Below are 23111 nucleotides of genomic sequence, written 5' to 3' on the forward strand. Positions count from 1 at the left end.
TCTAAATGAGCATCCTAGGCCATCACCCAAATAAATATGTGATTTGTGTATTCCAGAAACACAAACACTTTCACCAAAATAATTCTTTTCATTCATTCCATTTCCAGTTTCTTCAGCGGGGAGGGGTTGTGAAAGGATGAACTCCCTGGGATTATTTCCCCATCTGTGACATCATATACAAAGCACCTTATCTCTGCAAAATGCCTGGAGGTCTGCAGAGGTAAAAAGAAAACACCCACACCACCCTCATCTCCTCCTCCCAGTGCTCGGGCAGGCTTCTAGAACTCAGCCTGGCCTTTGCTGTTATGCCCAGTTTGAGCCCAAGGAAATTCCAATGCACTCCTCTTCCTGAGGCTCTCATTTATTTAAACAGGTGGGGACCAGGATCTCTGTGCTTCCCAAAGTGCTGATGCAGCTGAACCAGCAGCAAAGGTATCAATTAAGAATGTGCAATGGGACAGGAGAAACACAGCAGCCCTTTCTAGAGCTTAAGTGCTGGCTAAGTCAAGAACATTGCTCAGATAATCTATAACTTTCTTAACTCAGAAAACCATTAGCCAGCATTGTTGCATAAACTCAACAACAATCTTTTCTTTAAGTCTATCCCACCATTCTATTATCTGTCATTAATTTTCCATATGTTCCCCTCACCACTGCTCTTAGGCTGGGTTTGGTTTACAGGGTTGGATCAGATTTCTTTACAAGCCAGGACATTTGCTGGCTTGCTTACTAGCTTGAGGCCAGTTATGTTTGAGTGAGGCCCAAGCAAAACAAGTGAGATCTGGTGATGTTCCAGTGAGTAGGCACCAAATCTACATGATCCAAGGTTGTTGTTTTTTAAAAGTTTTAAATTTTTCAAGTAGACGCTTTTCCATTTTTTAAGATTATTTTTTAAATTTTTTGTTTTAGGGTTTTTTTAACAGCTTGTGGCTGATACTTGCTCAAATGTTGCAGCATCCCTCTTCTTATAATAAAGCAGAACTTTATGTTCTGATTTCTTTGCACTAACCAAAAGGCAAAAGTTTCTCAGTTATCTATACTTTCAATCACAGATGGGCAAATGCATCAGTATATTTGGAAAAGAGTAGCTGATGAGAAGAAGATGAATAAACCAGTTTGTTTCTAGTCTTTCTACAGGATAATGAAGTCTAGTGTTTGCAACTCTTTCTTTAAAAAACAGTCAGAGTTCATGTAAAACCCTTTAATTCAAATCTGATTTCTAGAAACATTCCTTATGCTGTCACAATGTAAGTCAATAAAAAATAATTACAAGTGAAGTGTCCTTCCATCCAAGCCTTTAAAATAAATTAAAGTGTACCCGTATAATCACGGATACAGTAACTATATCCTGGATTATTTCATTCCTTTTCTCTCCCTCCTTCTAGATTTATTATTCTCAGCACATCTGAAATGTATTTCAAATGCTTTGGGACAAGGACTATTGTAAACTGCCAAGAATACTTGGGGCCCTATGGAAGTGCTGAAATAGAATTCCAAAAGTAATTTGACACTAAAGGACCTTCAGACCTTCGAAAATCCCCAATTTCATATTCCCCACTGCATAGGCAAGAAACTTACAGTAGCAGAACCAGAGCACAGTCCAAATGTGAGACAAAATGAAAATATCAGTATTATATACTGTGTTTCAGGCTGAGTCAAGCACAGGGTATCATGCTAGTAAGCAGCAGTTTGAATGTATCCTGAAGGCAAAGGGGCTCTTTCAAAAGTATATGTCATGTCTGTTCCTAGCTGGTGCAAAGACATTCCCCAGGGTTTTGCTCCATAACTTCCAGCATGGTGTTATAGATGTTGTAACAGATCTTATATGAATGCTGTGCATAAATGCCACAATGTCCATATTGTTATTTTTAGAAACACTTATCAAGGTAAGCAAGCACAGACCCGGTAAAGCAAAGCATTTACATAAATACAGACAAATATTTTGCTCTGGACACAAGCAATGCTTAGGCCCTACATGGCTGAAAACCACAGCTTCTGACTTCCAGGAGTGTGCTTGCATGCTGGGATCCAGAGGTTTGGGAAGCAGAGAATACAGACATCCCAAACAGAAGACTGAGCAGGAACTGCTGAAATGAGCCATTAGGAAATGCAGAAGGTATTACAATTAGCTTAAGCCTCTCTGGAATTTAGTCACCTATCTCAATGCAGGGATTACCATCCTCCTCCACTGCTAGCCAGACCTCCTCCACCACAACAATAAAGATGTGGGTGCTGTTGCTGCCAGACCTGCTTTCAGCAATGAAGTTACAACCAGAGCACTCCCTCAGACTGCAGGAGAGCTGGGCTCACTTCCCTCCAGGCATCGGAATCTGTATTTTCCCCACCTGTGCTGGAAACTATCGTGCTATAGGTTATCCTGCTCTAGAGAGTTCCTCCTTTTCCTTCTCTTTTGGCATGTTTAGGAAATGAACCCAACAAAACTGAACAACATATCAAAACTTTTTTGTTTTTCTCCTTCACATTTAATATTCTTAGAGGGACACTTTATTAACTATATAAGGTTATTTACCAAATAACAGCAAATACTTCTTTAAATACTAAAATCCTAAATTGTGAGTGTTTCCCCACAAAGCAAATTAGGGTTTGATGATGAAAAGTTTAAATAAATAATCCAGCATAGAGATGAGAGAGTAACTACCACAGTCAGCTCTCTCAGGCACTGGAAGTATTCTGCACAGCCCAGTAGCTTGTCCAACTACATCACAGAGACATCCCTTTTTCTTATGTTTGCTTTATGACTTTTACATGTAAAAATGTATACACGTGGGGAAGGGAAGGAGACTGGAAGAAAAGAGCCTCAGTGATGAAATGAAACAGATAATCTAGGAAAAGGCAAGTTTGCAAGTCATTGGCAAAAGTGCAGTTTTTTTGGTTACTTTGCCATATAATAGGCTGGACAGAGAGAATAAAGGGAAGAGAGAGGAGTCTGCATACTGATGCCACTGAAATATTTTCAGAGGTCAGAACTACTGTGGAACTACCAAAAAACACCATCCACCACTAAATGTGGAGTTGAACAAGAAAAGAAAAGAGAAAATTAGAGGAGATAGCTGGGAAAGAACAGTCACAGAAGCCAAGAAAGGGCAAGAATTCAAGGAGCTGGTAGGGTGAACAGAGAGCAAGTGATAGGTAAAGAAAGATGAGTTTGCAGAATAGACCTGTGACTGGATCAGGAAAATCCCAGTAGGGGATTAACTACACACTAGGGGTTTCTGTGCTTAGGTACAAAAAGCTTTACAAGCAAGATTTTTGGCAAAACTTCATGAGTTCCACACTGGAATAATTAAAATAAAAGCTGTTCACTGAAGTTATTTTTGGTGGGCATGTTTGGATCAGAGAGTGGAGTTGTTGAGCACAGTATAATACATGCCAAAAGCCCTATTATGTGCCTGCCACTAAACTCTGCCATACTTGGAAATGTGTTCAAAAACTGTGGTAGAGAGTCCTTACTGGCTTCACACTTGAAGGACAAAACAGTGCTATACATTTAGTTGGAGTTCGCGGCATGGGTCCCGGGACATTTCTGCTGGCAGTGAGGACCCTCTCAGGGTTGAGTCTGAGCAGAGAGACATTTGCTCTGCAGCAGACCTTGGAGAGGGCAAGGGAGTAGTCTAAATTGGCTATTCCTACTCAAAATTTGTGTGTATATATATATATATATTCTAGAGTGACAGGGGCACAGAAGTCAACGAAAGGTTATATATACCCTGTGTTGCTATACCATGTGGTGACCCTCCTAGGTGATGAAATGGGGTGCTTATGCCAAACATCCCTTCACAGCTGAAATAGGCAGGCAAACCAGATGGTAAAACATTAAGACCTATTAGAAAAATATCACTCCATTCAGGTATAACATTTTTGTTTTCTTGCAGTGGAGTTCGTCAAAGGACCCTGCAGAGAAGCTGGGTGCTCTTCTGAGTGTTCCTTCACCATAGGCATTTTTCCTTGAAAAACCACATAATACTAAAGTTCTTGTATCTGGAGACCAACAGGATACAAACAATTCCTGAGAAAACAGCCATGAACCAGAAATTTCAGAGGAGTTCACAGAAGGCACCTTTGGATTAAGGATGTACCTGGCCCAGAACCTAACCATTGTTTGTATGGGAAAGTTGTAGACTTTTAAGCAAATTCAAAGTTCTTTAAACCCAAACACCAAGTATAGGGCTTGAAGTGGCTAAAACAACCTGATACATTGCAACAAACAACTATCACTATCAATCTACCAGGGAGCACAGCCTCCTGAGAGCACAAAAACAGAGGACATACCCAATTTCCTAGTGGAACCATACCCACAGTACAGTACTGCTTCTCCCCTATAGTTGACCCATGCCAGATACATTTTCCTCAAGAATGTCTCCTTCCTTCAGCACCCAGCTCCTGATAAGTCACAAGAGCAAACTGCCTTCCTTTTCTGTGAAGTTATTTTCCTCAACACTGGACAATGCAGGTTGACTCTACTTGCTTTATGCAAATACAGACTCCAGACAAAAACTTTCCAAATCAGGCTATTACTGAAAGAGAAAAATAAATAATCTGAGAAGGTTCTTAAAAAAGAAAGAGAGAAGTTACATACATTTATCAGTTCAGTGGGGGGGTGGGGTATGGTAGTGGTTGTAATTTACCAAATTCTTATTTAAGTGACTCAGAGTCTCTTAGCATTTTACTTAGCCATGAATGTGTTAACTAGCATGTGTGAGGCCTGAGTTCTTATGAACTGTTGTATTTCTGTCATCTGAAAGCTAAACACTGCTTTAAGAAAGTCCAAATGGTGGCTTCATCCTCAAAATGACATCAGAAAGAAAAATATTTGCACTTTTCACCCGCTAAGGAGATGATTGGAAGGGAGAAGCTCTCTCAAGACATTCCTTTATTCTTTTGATAGCAAGAGCTGTGCTGCTGAGACTGCCTCCAGTCACATGTTACTTATACACCAGCTTCTCCTGTCTGCAGCCCACGCTGCAAATATTGTTTTTCCCAGAAATCACAATGTTCATTGGCTTTATTTTGTGAACACCAGACTCCCTCTGCTCCATACCCCAGAAATATCTCAGGTTACTGCTTTTCAAAGCTCAGAAGTTATACAGCAAAGTTGTCAAAGCTGGGATTTGTCTAGAGTTTGCAAACCAGAGCCAAAGTCTTCCTCCAGCTGCACCATATAGCTCTGATACACCCTCCGTCGTCATGGAGGTTATTTTGTAGATCAGAAAAAACAATCATCTCAATCACTGATCTTTTTTTCTGTCCAGCAACTGAATCCGAGGCTTCTGGGGCCAATTACGTCTTCCTAAAAATGCAGTCTGGATTCAGACAAACTGTTTTCTCTGACGCTGTTTCTCACTAGCTTTAAAAAGTACAAAAACATCTATACAAATAAACTCATTGCTCTCTTTCAAAACTTACCTTGAAATACTCATTTTCTGCAACATCCACTTGAAATTTTAACTGCTGGTTTAGGCTGTGCTGATCCATAGTGCTCTCTTGCTACTCTTGCCTCTTGTCTGTGTTCATCTCCTGACTCCTCTTGCACTGTGAGTTCTTTTGCACAGAGATTGCTTTTACCTTTTTTCTCACTTTGGACAGGAACAAGCACCATCAACCTAAGCACTAAGCTTTTATAAAGGATCAACAGGGAAGACAGTTTTGCTCTGTTTATGAATGGCTAGTCTCTTCATGACATGTTGAAGTTCATTGTGCATAGATAGGAAGAATATTACTTGTACAATAGGCACTAAACATCAAATCTCCAATGTTCAAAATTAGAAATTACTGTAAATTCTTTGACCTCTTGCTAAAATTCACCACACCTTAAGAACAATCTTCCTTAAAAGCTTTTGACATAGGGTAAGTCATAAATACCACTTCAAATAGATCTTTTCAATTTCTCTCTTTTCAGCTTCTCCTGTCTGGAAAGAAGTATTGATTTTGAAAGATTCAGGGGTCCCAGAATCTGGGCCAGATTCTGTTCTCCTTGGCAGGTCTGTAAACCAGTAGCAAGTCCTCTGACCAAAGCTGAGCCCCAGGAGGGGAGAACAGCATTTAATACTTCTGATCCCATGCTTTGCTATATTCTCACCTCTCTCCACAACCTTTTTAAAACACTGCCCCAGAATACCTGACAGTGTCTGCTGTCCTGAGCACTGTGAACAGCAGGTGCTTCCATCAGCTCCCTCGCACTTCCAAGGGGCTGTCAGCAGGAATGGCATAGCAGCTCCAACACTGGGCCTGTCTGATTTGGCAAAGTCACCAGTGATAGACTCCCTGCTGCCTTACTTATTTTCATGGTGCAGGAATATGAGTTACTGTGGTAAGACTTTCCACAGAGTGGGAGACTCCCAAGCTGGGTCTTAATAGGTTTTCATTTCTTGCTAGCAGGGCCTGGGTGCAGTTTACACCGACTGGCTGATGGGCTCCCACATTGAAATCAGCCAGCCAGTTTGCACAAGTCTCTCCTCCTAAAATATGTGTAATTTATTTGAGCTGATAGAGAGGATAAGAATCAACTGTCTGTTTCCCAGTTAATAAAAAACATACAATGAGAGCAGAACTCTGCCAGCATATCTTGTTTACCCAAAAATGTTTGGCATTAAATGTGAAATCGGAAATGAACTCATTATCTGATTATTTTCATTTTGAAGAATTAACTGCTTTGGGGGAAAGGCTTGTCCTAAACAGTCCCCTCATATGGATGACTAATTGCAAATACATATCTCTGAAGAACACAGCAAATGCTCATGACTCCCAGGGCAGGGCATAGCACTATCAATTTGGCCAAGAACATTAAGAGTATCCTCTCACGTGGCTTATTTCAAAACAGAAGGAAATACATTTAAGCTAGCAGCATCATGCCCAAGCAGGTGAGAAGAGTTTCAAAAGAGGCCGTGCTCTGGAATTCTTATCCAAGAAATACAGATAAGAAGTGCTTAACAATTACTTGTAGTGGATTTGCCCTTTCTCTGCCAAAAATAAAATTATGTAGCAGTATGGATAGTTATAACTTCTGAGAGGTAAAATTATGTGGAAAACAAGTTCCTTCAGTAATACAAATGAACATACCTCAGTAAAAATTAACAAAATTGAATCAAATACCCATTAAGGGCTAATGATGTTTTGGGAAACTTCCCATTCTAGGATAAAACCCAGGTCACTATGGATTAAGAGAGAACTGAGTTCAAGGCAGTGCATTGGGCTACATCCCCTTGTTTGTCTCCTGCTGTTTCTTTGATTCATTCTCATTTGTTTGATCTCAGCATTCAGTGTTTTCTGGTTAGCCCTCTCTGTAGCTGGTTCAACAGCTGCTGCTCCTTCTAGGGTTGCTGAGTGCCTCCTCTGTACTCAAAATCTGTACTTTTCTTACTGAGGACTGGAGTGAATTTTAGAAAGGGTACTGTGGAGCCCTCCACAGTGTGTCAGCACAGTGCAAGCTAACAAGCATGTGTTCCCCATTGAACATTTGGCTCTTCTTTTCTTATTCCAACTGAAATATTCCCATCCTCACATGCCCTGTGAACCTATCTGCAATAACACCATATGAACATCTTAAACTTCCCATTCTTCTTAGCTACATCTGTTTGGGTTTTTTGTTTGTTTGTTTGTTTGTTGTGTGTGTGGGTTTTTTTTTTTTTGGTGGGGTTTTTTTTTGTGGTTTTTTTTTTTTTTTTGGTTTTTTTTTTGGGTTTTTTTTTTTTTTTTTGCTAGCCCAACAATCCAGAGGCAAAACTAGAGGAAAGCAGCAAAAGTCCCAAGATGATTCTGGGCAAGCCAACACATTCCTTCACAGGCTTCATGCAGCCCATGGACTGTGTGTAGTGCTGGCAGGGATAGTTCGGATAGTCCTGGTGCCTTCCCTTCAACTCAACCAATACAGAAAGCAGGTGTCCAACAATCAGTCAGTGGAATCACTACACACTTGGCTCCTATCACTCAGTTCAGATCTCTTTACAGAGCGGATCCAGTTAGGAATGAGAAGTTACCCTGTCTGGGCCACCAAAATGCTGCAAGTCCCATTTGTCATTCTTTCTTAGCCTATGTTCTTCATTAGTTGAAGTGGAAAGGGAGAAAGCATCTCTCCAGAGCACACCTTTAAACTTCTTAAGGAATTTTAAAGGACAAATTCCCACCAACTGCAATAGTCACTCTCTGTGATCACATGACACAGGAAAATGCACAGGAAAATAGGTAGAATTCTAGAGGAGAAATAATGTATCATTGCAGATACAGACTATAAAACAACATTATGGAAAAGAAATTAAGTCTGGAAACATTACATTCCCACCAGCAAAGACACATATTCACAGCCAAATACTGATATAACAATTGTCATGTACTTTTGTTCCTTTTTCATGTGGCAGCATGTACTCCAGTGCCTGCCTCCTCTCCAGCTGGTCTAAGGCAGCAAAGGGTCACCAGTACTGTTACTTTTCAGTTCCTGGAGGCTCTCTGCTCTGACAAAATGCCACACTTCCTGAGCAACTCTGTCTTGCCCTAGAAGCTAAAGAAATATTCCCTAGCTGAACTGTTAGACTTTCATTTACTATCTGATGCTGTATCAGAATGAGCAGCACTTTAAAGTCTATTTTGGTGTTTGCTCTTTTTTTCTTTAAATCTCTGAAAGATCCTACTTTGGATTGAAAGCTAGAAATAATCATGAACTTGATGAGTTTTTGGTATAGTAAACAAGCTTTCTAAAACAAAGAATTTGAGATTTTCTTTCCATTAAACTGTAGAAGGTAATTAACAGGGAAGTGTAAACAGTTAGCAAATTGTGAATGCAACAGAAAAGGCTGTTTGACTCTCTTTTATTCCAAATGAAATGGAAAAGAGGAGGAATAATAACTATCTTAAAGGAATTTGTCACATGTTGTCTGCACTTATCTTTCACATCTTGTTCTTTCACAGCCTATTAGATGCAAGAAAAGCTGCCTTCTTCAGCTTCCTGCAGTAATTTAGATCAAACCATGTCACCCAGAGCTGTATTTTTATCTCCTTGAATATTGAAGTTTTCACTGGTTTGGGTGTTTGGAAGGTTCCTTAATTGTTCTTACTATGACTTCTCAAGCAATTTCTAAAAAGCTGAAAGTCATATCTGCTCCCCACATTACCAGAAAAGATAAAATGGAACTGGTTTCCTTCACTCTTGATGTTGCTGTTACTGACACCTTTCATCACCTCTAATAGTCTAAGGACTTATCTCATTAAAGAAATGCAATCAGAATATAATGACAATCACCTCATCTCCATCACCACTGCTGGTTAAAAAAGCAGCCTGTTGATCAATATTCACGCACAGAGAAGAGCAAATGTACCCTAAATTGTCCTGGACACAGTGCCACCTGAAGTGTTTTCCTAGAGTTTTTGAATTTTAAATTGTTTCTCTCAAATTAATTTGCTTTAATCCAATTTTGTATTGAGACTCCTACATTGAGGTGGTCCTGTCACCTGCTCCTTTCACCCATGGAGAACCTGCAGCTGAAGACCCAGCGTGGCTTTGGTTAGCGTTGATCAGAGGCCCCGGTAACTTCAACCCTCAGCAAACCCGTTGGTTTATTTCTAACACACGTACTGTGTCACGTAGGCACATGCAGGGTGAGACCATTTCCTTCCCCTGCCTAACCCTGGAGCTGAATGGGTGGGGATGTAAACAGCAGGTGGGAGGAGGCTGTGGTCTGCCTGAGGAGTCCTGCAGCAGCTGCCATAAAAGACACTCAGATACACAGCCTCCCATGGGGAGCTGGGGATTCACTCACTGATGATTTTAGCTATAATGAAAAAACTTAGTTTGAAATGTTGAATGAGTCAAAAACAAACTGGTCGGTCTACAGGAGGTGTATATTTTCATCTGTGAGTTTTGTACATCTCTGCAGGGGCTTTGGCTTGTCCTAAGTGGCCAACAATATATTCTGTTTCATACAAGCTGGAGTCATTGAGAAAAGTTACCTTCCTGTGCTACTTCATTGTTAAAAGTTCTGAATCACAATGTTCCTCTGTGAAAGTTTCCCTCTTACCAAAAAGCTGGGTCGTCAGAAATACAGGCACCTATATAACAGAACAAAACACAAAATCCATTTAAGGCAGTAGGAATTCAACTTTTAGCATGAAAGAGCTCTGACTTTGATGCTTAGGGCTGCATCCCAACCTCATTTTCACAGTATTCTCCCTTCTTTTACAGGTCACAAGAGGCATGGTGTACACACATCTCCGGGTGGAAGCCTGGTCAGTAACAACTGGAACTGTTGGCATCGCAATCTGAATAACAGAGCAGATCTAGCAGGTCACTAAGTTGCACATCTACTGCTGCTTCTGTCTTCAAGGAGTCATGAAGAGAAAGAATAGGAGTTGTCAGTCCTCTCTGTTAAAGGATTGATCTATTTTTTGTCCCACAGTGTTGTTTTTCATGAAGCTTTGTTCTCAAATATTTGATTTTGCTTTCCTGATATGTTCAATGGAATTGTCTGTTAGCACCTGGCATAGTCAGTGGTTTTGTTTGTCACATTTTTGGGCTAGGGAGAATTGTAAGAATCAGCTTTTCCATCAGTATAATTTGCCACATCTTCTGGAACCACTTAGTGAGTGTGGGTACATGGGCTGATTTCCACATTGCTGCTATTGTTTTCCAGGTTTTCTCTGATTCTTTACTTGTAACTGAATGCCAACAGCCTAGAGAACAGGGAGGAAACATTGAAGCAAAGATCAGGCACACAAGCCATCTCTCACAAAATTTTTCAGGTTTTTTCTTCTGATTTTTTTCCCTGTCTAGTTGCATGCCGATTTTTTTTGGTTTTTTGGTGGTTTTTTTGGTGTTTTTTTTTTTTTTTTTTTTTTTTTTTGCACATAGGGTATTCTCTGGTCTTAGTTAACCAGATCCTTAGGGAGCCAGTTTTATACAAAATACAAAGCAGACACTACTATGAAAGCCAAATATATCGTCTCAGAGAAGTAGCAAATAAATAGATCCCATTTGTCTTCAGGTTAATTTGGAAGATGAGGATATGTAGCAGAAAACACATCAAGTCCTATTGCAGGCTCTTGGGAAAGTTATGTTATATATATGTTATATATGTTACCCAACTCCATCTGCAGCTCTGGAGCTTGAGAGTAGCAGCAGAAATGGCCAAGTAGCTTCCAGCTGAGTAAGCACACATTTTATATAGCAGTTTGTTTTAATAAAGCATTGTTCTCTCATACTGAGGGTCCTAGGGCTGTAAGCAGCACAAAATAAAAAAAATCTGTGGAAAGTTTAAGACTCGAGAAGAATAATCGCATTTATTACTGTTAGAATTTACCAACAATGTTTACAAAGGCACTTAAAATGGAAATCTGCCTGTCTCATGCTGAAACATCACAAATGAAGCAAAATACCAAACAACTTTTCAGTCTGACTAGGACATCTGCTCATTCTACCTCCTAGCCCATCTCTGAGGATATCATTAAATAGTGAATAAGTTGGATTTTAGTCAGTTGCTGAGGTGCACGGTTAAGGACATATGAAAAAGATCTAAGTATTATTAAGAGAAAAGACCGTACACATAATTTTTTTGTATTGCCACAAGAAACATAAATGAAAAGTTTAAAAACAACTTCTGGAAATATCCACATCCATCATGAAACCATATGAGATGTGGGCATTGCCATAAGTCAGGGACACTTCTGAACACATGTAATGGCTATTCTCATTAGCCTTGATGAGATTAATTGATCAGAGAAGTTCACAAAAGCAAATCCTATCAGTGGCATTTGTGTTGCACAGATGACATCTGTCATAAACAGTTCAGGTTTGCAAAAGGCTTGCTTTATGAACCTTTAGTATTAGACCAAATGACGACAGGTTCCAGCCTAGGTGGCTGTGGTGACTCAGACACATTTACAATATAGGCCTAGTCTGTACATCAATTGTTCATTTTTCCATTCTCCATATCCTTTTGCTACAGGACATAAGAGGGTGATATTCCCACCTCCTTCCAGTCCCATCCAGTCTGAATTTAGAGCTGCAGTAGAACAATGTGGTTGGTTTCTTGTTCCCAAGATACACCATCTTCTCTTTCTATCTGTACTTTTTTAAATAGCAAAAGGTTCTCTCCACGCTTTTTTGTACATTGGTAATTCTTAACATTTTTAAGCCTATCTGCCACCTCTTTTTCCCCCAAGTGAACTCCTGAAATGACAGCATGACTATTCTGCAGAGAAGCCACGCGGAGCTGCACGATGCTGATTACAGGAGGCTCTTCCACCCAGGCGTCCTCTTTGGCAAAGCGCGGTGGCCCGCGCTGTCTTGTAATGACTGTTCTCTCATTGCTGCTCAAAGCACTCGGGCTCCCAGGTCAGGCATGAAAATGAATAACCAGCATTTCTTCTGCAGGGTAGATGCAGAGCTAGAATTCCGTGAATAGTACCTCATAGCCACCCTAGCCCAATCTGGGGCCTCCCACCAGACTTTATGAACAGAAGAGGGTTGGGACTGGCTGATAATTTGGGAAAAAGATGAGAGGGGAAACCCCCAGCACAGCAGGAACTGATGTTAGTGAAACAATAGCTGGAACTCTGACTCATTGCTGAAGCAATGTCCAAACATGAGCATCAGAGGACACACTGTACTGCAGAAAGAGCCAGCTTCTGTATAAGCTGCACACCAGGAGACCTAAAAAATTCTTAATTTTGAAAAAGTTAAAAATCCCTCTAGATGTTTTTCAAGAGTGAGATCATTATTCCCCCAGTGGTTTTAGATTTGGTAAATACATTTTGCCAGACTCCGGAGATTTTAACTGGATTGTGGCTTGTTCTTTGCTTTTCGGTTTTCTACAGTGGTAGAACACTGCACCATAAGCAGTATTAACAAGTCTCTGTATTCACTTACCATATAGCAAATTAGTGCTTTAAAAGTATTTCCTGACTTAAACTATATGATGATGCAGAAAGTTTGAAAAGTCTGCTGAGTTCAAGAGCCCTTGGATTTGTTGAAATGCCATAAAGGAATGCTCTGTTTAAGGCAGGCAGACAGTCTGATCATGTGCATAGTATGATCACAAAGCCAGGGGGAAAACAGAAAAAACTGAGCTCACCTGCTTGCCTAAGGCCAATATTTTTGTTTCTTAATCCAGGTCTTGCTCTCACTACCTGAATGAAATCATACTTAGAGAAAGCTTGTCCTTTAGGTCAGAGGTGCAATCACAAGACTGCCTTTTCTCTCTTGCCACGGGTTTTGCATTTCAGTAGTTGATGAAATAATTCCTGCCTAAGGTAAACAGGACTCAGTTCAGCTGAATACAGCAGATTTATCCAAGATTTCAAGTGAACACTAAGAAATGCAAAGCAGTTTAGGCAACAAGGTCAGTTTCAGAGAAAGCAGAGTCCTAAGAATGAAAACACTGAGTCAAACTATTTCAAAGCTAGAATATTTTATATACCATCAGCTTAATAAATGGAAAAATGTGTAAATCTGCTCCTTCTAGAGCATTATAAAATGGCATTACATAGGAGATTGATTTCCAGAGCTCCCAGGAGTATGCACTCTTTTCCTGATGCACATGTCTGAGCACCATTAACACAGTTACCAGGGGGACAATATACATGTCAGGATAAAGTACATGATCAGAACCTTCTGAATTACAATTCCCTAATTAGTGTCCCTCTGTCAATTATCTCATTCAGGATGTCAAATATTTCATGAGGATTAAATTTCAAAATACACAGTCTCTCTGATATATAAAATCCCAAAAGGCTACTCAAACATATATCAATGTTATTATATCACATACAGCAGGTGAGAGATTAAACAGTCTGCCACACAGATCTACAATTTTAAAGCTACCATGCTTTTGATGTCGTCTAATTTGGCTCTGCAGTTGCATCCATAGGCTTTTACTTGTGGAGATACACATTGTGCCAAACAGGAGAAAAAAAAATATTCAGGTTTTCAGTCAACACTTTCTTTCCAAAATAATGCCAGGATTGTAATTCAATACCTAAATTGAACCTCTCTGACCCCTCAATCCCAAAAGAAAGGGCAGGGGAGAGAAGGAGAGGAAGAAGAAAGGGGCTCCACAATGCCAACGTCTGAGAAATCTTTGCTTCGTCGTATTCTCTTCTCTGCCAGGAATGTGTGCACCTGGGATGTGGGCATATCCAATTAGAAGCATTTAGGCTTTCAGATTAAATCAAACTTCCTCTAAGAAATATGGTAACACATTAATATTCAAGTTTTAAAATAAACTTGGCCTCTATCTATTAGAGGAAGTAGATCTCCAGGTGAGCAAAATAACACTGGGCTGATTCTACAGGGCAGAGGAACACACCTCATTTAAAATCTCTCTGTAGTCCCCAAACTGAAGTGTTTACTGAATGAACTGGTGAATCAAGACCTAAAATATTTCACACCAAAGACAGTTATAATGCCTCAAAATTTGACATTTTTTAAAGTTTAACGTTCGGTTTAACTTAACCTTTCCCTGTTACTTTTCCACAGATGTCTCAATCAAAAAGTGGTTACATAAAAATGCTCTCATGAGCAAATTTACTGACTGAAACCAGAACAAAGAATCCTAATTGACTATTCAAGAAAATGCACAGAAACCAGCTTTTGAGGTTATAATTGTAAATATTGTGTCAGAAACTCAGCCCTCACAATGACATTCATCTATTTGAGATAGAAGTACCAGCAAGCCTAATCTGCTCATTGTCACTAGAGCACACAATAGAGTACTCTTGGACAAGCAACAACCCAAATATTAGTTCCAGAAATAATTAAGGAAATAATTTTAAATAGCAAAGGAAAGAGAATTGTGTTTGGCTACAAAGAAGCAAAATATGCCAAATAAGTTTTCTATTACAAATACCCAGTCAAGGGTTTCTTGTACTCCATTTGTGCCGCTATACCATATTGATATATGCTAAAATAAGAGATTAGAAAGAGACAGAAGTGAAAATTCAATGTTCTAAACTGCAGCATCTTTTAAGATTGCAGGCCAGACTTTAGAAGAGGAGAAATTTAAAAAAGAAAGTAAATGAAACAAGAATGCCTTGAAATACAAAGAAGAGCTTTACGCATCCATGAGCTACATTTTACCAAGCAATTTCAAGGATATTTCAAAGTCCTGAAGTAAAGATCCTGCCCACAATGCTCTCTGTAAGCAGGAAGTCCCTTTATCTCACCCCTGTGGGAACTGTGAACCACTGAAGAGAAGGACTCTTCTTAGACACACACAGAGCAAAAAGTGCAAGTGTGGCTCCCCTCTGTGCTCTCATCTCAAAGCAGATCCTGAACACAATTCCAACACAATTAATACCAACAACCATTGACAACAAAATATTTTCCCATTAAAATGGATCCCTTTTCCAAATTACATTTTTCTCACATTTGCTATTTCATACCAACTCTTTTAATAAAGGCAGACATCATTTTCATCCTGTATTATCCTTTGCAGCAGTGTCTAAATTCACCCATTCATCAGTGTATACTACACTTTAATAAGCCAGGGTCAACCTAATTTCCTCCTCCTAGTGCTCTCTCCACACAACTTCTTCACGTGTTTCAGCTTTACTTTGAAGTGACTTCCTTGCCTGGCATGCTAAAATCCAGAAACAGAGTGCCTGTCATTATGACTGTAGTTCATGCCCTGACTAGTCACAGCAGAAGGAGAATTAGACTATAATCTCTTAAACAATGTTGAATCTGTAAATCAAAACCAAACAGCTTTTTGGCATGTAGATCAATGAACCCATGTGGGGGTATGAAAATCCAAGAAACTCTTCTAAGGTAAAGTTAGCCTCAGTGTATGAACTTGTTCAGCTTGGATTTTTTCCTCTACTCTGCCCCTTTATGCCCTCAAAAGAAGTGTTCAGAAAAGTTTTTATTGCTTCCTAGAAACAGCAGCTTCTGCTGGATCAGAGGACAAAACAGGTATGCACAAGTTTAGAATACAAACAGTACAGAGATTCACAAGAACCTACCTTCAGTGCTACCCCACCTAGTTTTGATGGTAAGGATGTTTGCATTTCTTTACTCTAAATATAAAAACAAACAGTGGCGGCTCTTCTAATCAAAGGACTATTAACATGTTGCCAAGAAAATTTACAATACATTAAAACCTTGATACAAACCCTAGAGTTATTTCACTGAAGTTATTCACAAACTACCATTGCCATGTACAAAATACATTTGGACAGAGTCAAAGGAATGGACTTGAGCCTGATAGAGAGACATACAGGTTTTGGCATGGAATAATAATTTCCACAACACAGTGGTGGTTTCTACTTGCAGAAGTGAAGCCCTATCATGCTGACTGATATGTCATCATGCACAGCACTTAACTGGGATAGCCCAAGTCCCACTGACACTTTACAATCTAAGTTACTTAAAACCTCACAGGTGTACAGGGAGCTCACTTCCAGTTGCACAAGGGAGCCTAAATATAATCCTCCAAAAAAGTGTCCATAAAGACCAAATTTTTCCTTATCCATCCTAATCAAAGATGCTAAATCAAAGGCATATGGAAAAGAGATTTAAAGTAATTTTTTTTTTTTCTCTGTAGTCCTCTTTTGTCTCTCAGCTTTGATGTCTGCCAGGTTCCTCAGAGTTTCTGGGTTTCTCCCTAATGGCTGCAATGCTCCAGGAAGGGAGAAGGTGACAGAGGCCAATCTGCTGACCACATACACCCAATATGTGCTTCCTAAGTCTTCCTCTTAGTGATATTTCCAAAATGGAAAATTAACAACTACCATAAACAAAAAAATCTGTAATCCTAACTCCTCTTTCCACTCAATTTTTCATGCCAATGTGGACCAGTGTGGAAAGAGAGGGCCTCCAGAGTATCAGCTTTAGTAGATAGGGACGCACAGGATAGCGTGAAACAGTTGGAAGGCCAGGTTTAAACATGTAACCTGAAACACTGGAAACTAGAACTCACAGCGGGTCTTAGCAACAAAATCAACAATATAGGCAGTGCATGACATGTGATCACCAAAGCAGAAGCAAGGTTGCTTAAATATAGCCTCTGTAGGTATTAGAATATTTCTGAGAAGTACACATCAAGTGCGAGACAGATGCTACTAATAAGTAGAGCTTTAGACATTTATTTTTGCATTAAAATATCCAGCTATATTTATCTGAAGGACTTAACCATACCATTCTTGAGAGAAAGGTATGCAAGTTACTTACTGCTGTCTAGACAAAAAGATTTAAAACTGGAAAAGATAAAACATTTGTAAAGGAACACGGAAAAATGCTTTATGAATCCATGAGAAGGGCAGTATCTATGCACTTGAGTCCCCAGAGCTCTGGTTTTAAGAGCTTTCTCTGATGGGGAATTTAGTATATTCACTATTTCATAAACAGTTTCCTAATGCTTGTTCTTGAACCTAAATTGTTTGGTTTTGGGGGCAGAGGTTAGTAAATTATGAAAACTCTAGAAAGCTGGGAAAATCAATCAGTCTTACAGGCAGGAGTGTTGTCTGATGATCATCTGACACTTTTGAAGTTGTGGCCACAGTGTGGTGAACCACTTCAAACCAGGATATAAAGATATGAATCATCTACAGTGAGTAAGCTGTCCCACTTCCAAATTTCCTGAAAAAAAAAATCCAGACTACCTGGACACTCACTATAAGTGTTTGGACAGCTTTAAATGATCCTGTGATCTCAGTGAAGAAAATGTTCTTGAAATGAGTTACATGTTTCACCTCTATTTATAGCATAACCATAAACCAGACCTGCTAAACAGAGGTTTCCCAATCTCTGCTACAGATATTTGGTACCAGGTGGTACATAAAGCTGGAAGGAAGTAGCATACAAAAGAGTTACCACAGACTTCAAGGAGCAGAAAGGTATGAAGAGTTTCACAAGCTTCCCTGAATACTCAGAAACCAATATTTTTTTTGGATGGTGCAAATATTTCTCCACCACTACACCCTTTAAGCATTTTATCTCCAGCCTAAACAAACAGACTGAGAGTAGTGTTCAAGTAACACTTCAAAACATCAAGCCCCTATCAAGAGAGAGAGCTCTGGATAGACACAGGAATGAAATTGATACCATTTTTTCCTCGATCACCCCATTTGCATTGCACAGAAGGAATAACCAAAGAGAAAGCCCAGGTGAGAAGTCAGTGTGGCTTTATACAGCTTTATACAGCTCATGTCTCCCAGCAGGGCCCAGAACACAGTGCTCCCTGTGGGTCTCTTCCAGCCACGAGCTAGAGAGCTGCAGTCCAAACAGCAGGAGTGTCTATAAAGGTGGTGTGATTCAGTCTTCTCTCTTTTCCAAAAACTTTCCATGGGCAATTGAGTAAGAACTAGTTTTGCTGAATACTCACCCGTATTCTCTGAGTAGATCAAATCACTTCAGAAGCTACAATTTATATTATTGCACTCATACTAACTTGAAATAGGGATCTTAAAATACTTCCCGCTGTAAGTCAACATAAATTCAACAAAATTCACACAGCATGAATGCTAAGCAATAACTTCAGAAAATTGAGTTCTTGTACAAAAGTAACTACTGCTGTCATTGACTAGGAATTTTTCCTGTGATTCATTAAATCTCTTCATGGAGAAGAGAATTTGAGATAACCAAATTTGAGATAAGTAAGGGTGCAAAACCTATTCCTGTCTTGATATAAAATTATAGAAGTTGAGCTGCAAAGTACTTTAAAAGGTCATTTTCTTTGTCCTCAAGGCAGAATCAATCTTTGTGCCACTTTTTACAAATGTATGTCCTCAATAATTGTGACTTCATCACCTCTCCAGGCTTGGCTGTGTTTATGTTTCCAAAGGTTTTCCAAACAACTATTCTGACTCTCCCCTGGTGTAATTTACCTTGTTCTTTCTTATTATATCTGCCATGAACAAAAAGTACACATTACTCCTTTCCTCTTTACAACAGTATGGTTCTTTTACATCTTAATTATTGCCCTGACCCTTCCATCTTCTTTTTTGAGTGCTCAATAACTACAATTTTTCAAGTTCTCCTTGGCTACAGTGCTCCAGAGTCCTTACCAGTATAAATTCCTAGAAGATTACTTCTGCAGGCTGCATTATGGTTTTCATATACATACTAGCTGGCCACTTAGCTTTTTAATAATTCATCAACTCATGTTTAATTTGATTCACATTCCCAGATCTTTTCCAGAGAACTGCTGTCTATTGTATTACCCCATCCTGTATCTGTGCAGATTATTTCTGCCTAACACTTTGCTTTTGTTCCTATTGAACTTAATCCTATTTTTTTCAGATGATGTCTCCAATTTGTCAAAATCATTTGGGATTCTAATTCTGCTTTCCACATGTTCAGAACCACCCCCATCTCCTGTCATATGCAAATTTACTGCATAGAATATTATTCCTTTATTCAGATAATTCATGAGAGTATTTAACAATATTTAATTGAAAACAATCCCCTGTAGAAACTCCTCAGTATATTTCAATTAAACAATACAATCAGGTCACTATTATCTAGTTTCTCTTTTAATCCAGCTTTGCATTTACTCACAAGACTTTGTTTCCTTAGCTTTCTGGTAAGAGAATCATTTAAAAGAATTCCAAAATTTAAGTAACATAGGAGCTGCAGTCTTAGTCTTTCCTGTGGACCTGCGTACATCATCAGAGCAAGAAGCTAGTTTACTTTGTCATGATTTAACAAGTTATTAGATAGTCCCCCTGTCCATGCTGTGTTGTATTTTCTTAGGAATATTTAGAACATTTGGAATTTTTTCAGAGGGATTTTGGTGATTTTCTCATTGAGTATGAACCGGCAATCAAATATAGCCATGGCATAGCATGCAAATTAATTTTATGCAAAAACCAAAAGCACTTTTTAATTCCTTGTCAGCAAAACGTATTCTTCAAATACTCACTATTATGGGGGCAGCATCTGTAAGAGGTCTTGAGTAGGCATAGAACCATGCATCTCATATAAATGATGTATCTCATTGATCAGCATAGTAGAAGTATCCCTGTGTGCTGATTTATGTCTCAATGCCTCAATGTGGGATAAAGGCCCCCACAAAGTATCTGGATACCATGTGGTAGTGAATCAGTTATGCTCATTCGGATCACACTCAAAGCACTTATGTCATATTGTTGACTCTTCAGCCACCTGCTCTTGACAAGGAGGTCTGGCACACAGTCTTTGGAGCATACTTGATTTGCTCCAGTCATGCCCTGTTCTGACTATAAAATATATTGTCATCGTTTCCATATTAATATCTTTTGAATAGTCAGCCCTATCTGTACATATGCACAAATGAGATGGAAAAGGTGCAGAAGACACATGGTTTCTGTGGAGGAATAAGTTTTGTGCATCAGTCAGATGGTATAGGCTATCGAAATTCACATCTATCAAATGAAAATTGAGTTAAAAATGAAGTGGCACCACATCCCTGATCAGATTTACTACTAAAATAGATGATGTACTTTTTATCCTATGACAAGTGATGTGGAAGACCAAGAGGCATTCAGATGTAAGAATCTGATAGAATTACCCTTGAAAATAAAGAGCTTGAATTATTAGATTTTATGAAAAATAAAATACAAATGCACTATATACATAAACAACTCCTGCTTCAACTCCACACATAACAATTAAAACAAAATCCTCACTAATGCTAACAATGGTTACTATAGTCATTCTGTGTCAAAGTGTGAGGGGCTTCTGCATTAATAGGAGGAAAAAAAACCATAAAAAGTAATTGTTTTCATGAGCCCATGAGAATATAGATCAAATGGTAGATCAGTATTTACAGGATCTATTGTATTTGGTCAAGAATATTACTGGAGTTTTCTGCTCGCAGATAATTTTGTGGAAAATGTGTTGCTGGAAGAGCATCTTTTGAAATTATGCTTAAAAACAGTTGGAAAATAGAACTTCACAAATTGTTTGGGGAAATATTTTCTTTTGAGTAATCTAATTTTAAATTGAGTTATTCCAGATTTATAATAAATAGCTCAAGTGAAAAAAAAATTGGGTTTCATACATAGAGCATGAGGCCCTTGCTGGCCATTCACTTCTGGTGTCATTTATGATGTCTCTGCAAAGAATCAGATATTTATGGGGTTTTCTACTTGCAAATTTATCTAGAGTTTCAATTGTTAGATTTCTATCACCTAGTAATCTCATTCATTCAGAATTAAAAATACTTCCTTTAAACGTATAACATATTCTTTATGAATCTTCAGTAACAGGAAAAAAAAAAAGGGAAAAAGAGTCATTGTACTTGAGACTGGAATTGAGACCAAACACATTGATCTTCAGGACTGTTTTGTTGAAGATGTATGAATTTCAAAATTCAATAAATATAGACCTGGAGACAGAAACATCTCAAACCACAAATCAAAACTACTGAGGTCTTTAAGAAATATTCATGTTAGACATGGCCTACAGGACTATCAGCTGCTTCGGTCGAGATCAGGAGGAGTTGTTCTGTCAGGGGCAGTTACAGCAGAAAAGGAAAATAATCTCAGTACAATTACCAGTCCTGAGGAGTAAAGACAAATATATTTCCATGTAGCTATGATTAATGAATATTAATACAGCTAATATTCTGGCCTTTGTCTAATAAAATTTAGTAACTCGCAAAACTAGAAAATTGTAATGAGATCATTTATTGCTATCCCTTCCCTCTTTTTACCCAGTTACTGTCTACCTGTAAAAGGTTAAGATGTAGTGGTCTGTGTGAACTTCTTGAAGATGACATCCTACAGAACCATGAATGGAAAAGAACTGACAGATAAAAAAGTCGCATACCTGCTTCTTAGTGACTGTCTAGAGCTGCAATGGAACAGGGCAACTGTGTTTTTCCCTCACAGCCCCCCACCATCCTGAAATCAAACCAAGCCTTAAGGCAATTTCCTGAAATGGCACTTTTAGCTAATGGTGAAAGCATATTATAGGATGCAGAGAGAACCTATAAATGGTAACAAGGCTAAAATCCTCAGCTCTGGACCGCCATAACCTGTTGTTAATCTAGATGCTGAGGAAATGGTGGTATGATGATAATTACTTCTCCGTTCCTCCAGAGGAAGTGCTGTGTGGTACACTTTAAATGGAAGGAAAAAATATTGTCCTTTTAGTATTTTTATCATGCATTGTTAAGTTACTGCATTCCTGGGCTGCATCCCACTGTCATGAAGCCAAGGGCTCTGTCTACCTGATGAATCTTAAGTGGGAAGCAATTTAGAGTACATGGAACTGATGAAATTTCTTTCTACCACTGGTTCTTGCTGTATTCCAAATACTTGCAACAAGAAAAAAATAAACCTTTCAGAAAAATATCAGAACTGCAAAAAATTGTCCAAGAGACTGGCTTTCCATTTATTTCAGCAGGCAACGGGAAATGATCTAGGCGATGTTATTAAACAGCAAAATTTCACTTCCGTGCACTTCTGGGAAAAAACCCCTCACCAACAGCTGAAAACTCCAGACATTCACCAAGACCAGAAAAGGAAGACTCACATAAAATGGGGTTAGAAAGGACTTCAGGTCATGACCCATGCTGTGTGAAAAGACATTGAAACTCACTGCTTGCAGCCCCCCTCATTTTGTTTCTTCTCTCAATAGGATTAAAAAAAATAACATGTATTTTTAGTGTACTTCTACTGAAAGCTTTCAGCCACACAGCATCTTTCTTTTAAAACGAAATAAATTATTAAATATATAGACAAAGAGAATATTAATGTAGGTCAGGATAGGCCTATATTAACTAGGATGCACATGCCAAATACAACCAGCAGTCACAGTGTCAGAAATGCACTAAACTCAAGTCTTGTGTGGTTTATAATTATGTTTGTCCACTATAAAAAGCATTCAGGCTGTGAGAAGGTCATACAAGTCTTGACCAACAAAAAGTCACAGTGCAACAAGAGTCTGCTATGCTTTGGTTCTGCCTTGAGCTGTTCAAATCTGTCTGTAGTGAGAGCATGGCATGGTGTGTCAGAAGACTGGAGAAGCTTTACTTTACAGGAGCAGTGGAAGATTTTATTGCCTGCAGTGCATATGTGGTTTGTAAGCACAAATGCCTTTGCCTACTTTTCTATGAAGACACCTGCAAACAGTAAGGTGAAAACAATACAAGGATCCTCAGGTCACAAAGGGCACAGAGATGCCT

At 39.0% G+C, this 23111-nt stretch overlaps 1 long non-coding RNA gene across 1 annotated transcript in view; it reads right to left on the minus strand.

Moving 5' to 3' along the window:
* Window positions 1-2: 2 nt before the first annotated feature.
* The window catches only part of LOC137471466 (uncharacterized), a 36611-nt gene continuing 13502 nt past the window's right edge, over window positions 3-23111 (minus strand). Inside the window, exons 3-4 of the long non-coding RNA XR_010997635.1 lie at window positions 9958-10056; window positions 3-212 (exon numbers count right to left, since the gene is read on the minus strand). This is a non-coding gene — a long non-coding RNA (uncharacterized lncRNA). The remainder of the gene's footprint in view (window positions 213-9957; window positions 10057-23111) is intronic.

The sequence above is a fragment of the Anomalospiza imberbis genome, chromosome 3 (genome assembly GCF_031753505.1).
Source record: "Anomalospiza imberbis isolate Cuckoo-Finch-1a 21T00152 chromosome 3, ASM3175350v1, whole genome shotgun sequence".
Classification (NCBI taxonomy): domain Eukaryota; kingdom Metazoa; phylum Chordata; class Aves; order Passeriformes; family Viduidae; genus Anomalospiza; species Anomalospiza imberbis.